The sequence below is a fragment of the Homalodisca vitripennis genome, chromosome 6 (assembly GCF_021130785.1).
Source record: "Homalodisca vitripennis isolate AUS2020 chromosome 6, UT_GWSS_2.1, whole genome shotgun sequence".
NCBI classification, from domain to species: Eukaryota; Metazoa; Arthropoda; class Insecta; order Hemiptera; family Cicadellidae; genus Homalodisca; species Homalodisca vitripennis.
In genome coordinates, this window is record NC_060212.1 from 118,458,373 (window position 1) to 118,463,886 (window position 5,514).

Below are 5,514 nucleotides of genomic sequence, written 5' to 3' on the forward strand. Positions count from 1 at the left end.
TTCGTAATAAAATGTAAAAGCAAGATTTTATTAAAATATTTTGGGACATGTCTACTCGTTCTATCGGCTTGTTGCAATTGTCTACAACTTGTCCGGCAATTGAAAAAGTCGTTTAAAAGGAGCTGACGTTGCTAGCAAAAATATGTACTTTTTTGCAAGTAATAAATAAGTATCTTAAATTAAATGTTTTTAATTTCTCACAGTAAGGGAGAGGGGTTTTTTATCTACCAGCTAAAGGTAGTTCCAAATAGTGTTGAACTATAAGGGCAATTACAGCTGACGACTAGAATTACCATTGGCAACAATAGACTTCTTTTTAAGTCAAGACAAGAAAAACTAGTCCTGTTTTCACGAATAGTCTAGTCGATGTTTGCATGTAGTCAACTAGTCACTAGTCAGTTGCAAAAAGTAGCCAATTGCCCCATCACTAAGTTATAGAACTGACCACGTTCATCCGCACCCCGCCGACCCCAAATCCTCATTCACGTTTTCAATTAATTTGATCCACGACATAGAGTAGGGAATAAAATCTAATTTATCCTAACAAGAATAAACGATATTACTGAAATAATGGATCTTTTATTTTGTTGGATAATCTTAGTATCTAAACAAATATATTTATCCATGTTTTAATAGCCAAAAGAATATACTTATTGACTATTACATACATCAGGAAACATACGTAATCACGTCAAATATACATTCACGTCATTCCCTCCATATGGGCAAAACCTAGCCGTATATAATTCAATGGTCCATTGCCATTTTAACGTGTTATCCATAGGCTTTAAACGAAATGAAACAGTTAAATTAATTTTCAAACATAAAGATACAAATTGTAAAAAACGAACACAATTTTATTCACAGACGAGAATAATCACAAATCGTTCGTTTATGTTGACTGTCCAATAATATGGTACACTAACAGGTATAGCTAAACTATACAACATTCCCTTATCAAAAGATTGCATGACACAAGTATAAAATTAGCCTCTAAAATATCAAAAAGAACGCGTAATATTTAAGGTGTGGTTTCAGTCATGTATGTCTGATGATGTTTTCCTTGAAAGCATAAGGCCTTGTAAAAATAAAATTTAATTATTGGAATGTTTGATTTTAAATGAATTAATAAGAAAGAACGGATAACGTAAAGGAGGATACAGCTGAAGAACTAGTGTTTACAAGTTAAACTGTGAGGAATTTAACGGGATATAAATTGGGAAACCTGGTTGGACATTTTAATACTAGGTTTAAAGAACATCGCCCAAAACCACGAGTGAATAAACAAAAATCACACATAGCCCTATAAGTTAACCACAACATGAACGACACTGATGATAGTCTAAGAGGTCTTACACTTATGCAATATGGGTTGAAGACTTGACAGCCTGGCATAATATGAAATATACAAGCATTTTCAAAATGAAGGCTCAAATTTTGTAATAATAAACGAACAATTTCAATTCATTGCCCACTATATTTATAATACAATCCTCGGTCACAAGAATACTTTATTAACAACTGATAATACTAGTAAATAAGAAAGAACCAGAACGTAGGGGAAGATGAGTTACAGAACCTTCGGCCTTTAGTGTCTACAATGCCGACCGGCCTGTTCGAATCCATGTTTGTGCGTGTGTGGTAGGTCTACCATATATTTGTACTTTAAATTATATATCGTGTTTATTCCTTATTTATTGAATCTCTGTGTTTTATTAAATGTTACTTTACGTATTTTTAACTTCCTTATAAACATGAGGGTGGGACTTTCGTCCAGAAACATGTAGGTAGTGACAATTCTAAAAGAAACAAATTTTGAAACAGTTAACAGGGTAAGGGACCATATATTTGTCTAAAAAACTAAATTAATCAGCCGTCCACAGTCCATTCAATTAAATTTGTACCATTAGTTTGATATTGAAATAATTCATATTACTGTATTTAGAACCCTAATTATACGGTTATTTATCGGGTTTTCAATATAGATATGACACTTAAAGCCCAGAGGTAAAACAAAGAAATATTTTTGAGATCACCATTTATTCAATTTAAAATAACAATTTTGATATGGCTAGGGTTAATATAGCGTTTAATTACCACTCCAATTAAAACAATATTGTAATGGACCAATTGTATGAATAATGCATTTTCGTTTTTAGCAGACAATTTTTTTTACTGTTTTTGTCGTTTAACTGAAGAATGAATGTCAAAATACAGAAAGAATGGCTCTTTCACTATTTTTACTTGTTAAATTACAATTCTCAATTCCGTAATCATCGGCTTATTAGCCGAATTGAGTAATTCTTATCTTATTTGGTCGTTCTGTACCGGTGGTCATTTTGATTTTAGCCCCATAACAGCATTGCAACTCAAACGCTTTTACACCCTGATTTTTGGTAGAAAAATAAATTATTATGGAAAAATATCTCTATTTAGAGATATATATACATTATATATATATATATATATATATATATATATATATATATATAAACACACACACACACACACACACATACATACATACATATATATGAACATCCATTTTAAAATCTCTCGATATGTTTATTGGTTATTAAAAAAAAAAAACAGTAGCAGTCGTGGGACTGCCGATAGAAGTGAAAACGGAACTATTAAGTTGAGAGTAATTAACAATACGTTATAGTAGCAGTACATCTGTAATAGTAAATGTGACGCGTTTTTAATTTTCCAATTTTAAAATCCACGAAAAAAATATTATCAAATAACTAGAAATCTATTTTACCACGCTAATAAGATAAATCTTATACCGTAATAATACTCATTTCATGATGAAGAGGTTAAATATTAAAAAACATAATTAAAATGAATAATGCTAAATTTTAAATACAAATATTCGTACAAATATTAAAAATGTTTAAAAATATATTCGTTGTTTTCATTATTCATTTATCTGTATAAAAATATGTTGTAATTGCTCAATATTAATAGTTAGTTAAACATAGAATACAAGTGAGTAAACACCGAGTGAACAACAGTGAGTTGAACACCGTTGTAAATAATACAGTTATTGCTACGGATAAAGTATATAATTGCAATAACAATTAAACCCACAATATCTTTTAAAACTAATAAATTAGTTAAATTAACTTGGTTCTTTCGTAAAGGTATTTTTATTGCACAATAAACTAATTTATTGAGTTAATACGGTATCAGTGAGCCAATGCGCCAACTACAGTTCCGGCAGAAACGTTCACTCATCACTTCATACGCTACTACAGGCTAAACTAAACTTCCAATAAAAAAATGATAAATTACAAAATAAATATTCATCTATTTTCACACAACTTTCTCGCTGACAAATTTTGTCTGACCAAAAAATAAAAAAAATCCTCGCTTACTACTTTTTTCTTGTCATTGTAAAACGCTATGTAAAATGTAAACAATAATCAAAATTATTTCGAAATTTTTTTAATATTTAAAAATGTAACCAATAGATTGCCAATATTAAGAGCTTTAATTTGACGCATCTTACAGAATTGTACGACATTGGCTTCACTTTTAAATCGCGAGAGGAAGCCGTAAAGGTCACTGATTTTCGCAGTCTGTTTTCATACTCCGCCGGGACAGTTTTAACACAGCGAGACTGACTTTTTCATGCAGGTTAGTAGTCCGCAGCCAAGTCTACGGTTAAAAAACACAGCGAGACTGACTTTTTCATGCAGGTTAGTATCATTAGCATGTCGGTGACGCGAACCAAGGATTTTTACCCTCTACCAAAACGCTCAACGCGCCTAAAGAAGTTTTCACTTCAAAAAATCTCAAACTTTTTTGTTTGGGGACCATTAAAATGACACACTCAAAAAGTATACGAGAGTAGGCTACATCATAAGAAAAACGGAAAAGCGTTTGGATGCCCATTAATAGAATATTTAAAATGAGATATCAACTGTAATTATACTAAAAAATAAGAGTCTACAGGTGTTTGAGATTTAACATTGATCTTATAGAGCACTTCAAAAATACTTGATTTCGTTTCATTACCGCCAAGTGTTAAATTGGAGTGGTCTCCTGATTTCAATACAGTATTTAAAGCTCAAAATGATTGATACTGTTATAATAGAAGCTGGTTGTAGAGTTAGCCTGTGACAACTTTATTGAAAACAACATTTTTACCTTGCTCTGTCCACATATTAATGTTCATAAATACACCCTAACATTCTAGTTATGATCTTACATATACTACGCACCTCGAACACATTTTAAAATATCCTACTCATAACTTAGTATTGTAAGAAAGAAGTCCAGCAAGCATATTCATCAATATATAAAAAATATGAATCACACAAAATTGCTCGTTGGCAGTCAAAAGGTTCTTGTTAGACAGGGCTTACTATAGTGTGCATGAAATGTTGAGTGACAACTTAAAATTTTTAAGAATTAAAAAATACAAAATAAAAAGATTTTTATTATAATAACTCTACAATTTTATGTGTATTAATGATTTTTATTTACGTCGTCTTAGGCATTACTCATTTATATCGTTCGATTATTTAGATATTTTCGTGCTCCCAAATAGCATGAAAGAAATGTTTTAGAACGCTTGTAAACAATGTTTTAGCACAAGTTGTCTTATGTATATATCTGTTTGATGTTTCTAACTTGTAACTACTTAAAATGTCATCTAGGTACCAATAAAGAAGTTGAGTTTTAAATTATATTTCTCAAAACTAAATATTTTGTCTATTTTATATGTAACTAACAATTATTTAGAAAATCAGGATGTAGCAACATCGAAGGTGCCATAGATATATGGATCAAATCCTGTAGAGTGTTATTTAAAAACTCCGTTTTATGTCTTATAATACTGTAGATACTTTTTATGGGCGTTTCGTTCATAATTTAAATTGTGTTCACATTTAAAGATCTATCCTTCTTGTTTTTGACAATAATACCTCTAATATTTAACATAGAAAAAATAAGTGAAAATATTTTTCTGTTTTAAAAAAATATGTATCTTTTAAAATTATCCAAATATTCCACTACAGAATAATTTTTTGAGTCGAAATGGTAGTAGATAAACACAATATTTACCTAGCAAGGTTATAACATCGCACATTTTATACGTACATACCCTGGGAAAAGATACTTCTACATAGTCAACATTTTGAGATAAGAATGCCCGACGACCCCAAAAATGAAGCAATCCATTACCTACCTATATACCCCACTTTCCTAGTTTATTATAGAACTACTAGTATTAGTGATTCGCATCTTTGAAGTAATTAACTGAATACTGCGTAACGCTCTTAAAGTGGTGCCTTAAGGTTGTAAGGCGTTACTTAAGGAGGCCCATAAAATTCATGTACCAATTTACATATTGATTAATTGCCATTAATTTTGTATTATTTGTGCCCATTGGGGAAAATACCTAGGGAACAATAGTCAATTAACGGATAGAAGTACTTTGAGGCGGCATGTGATAATTTTATACTTGCCTTATCATTATCTGAAAAAGCTGAATATTGCACAATA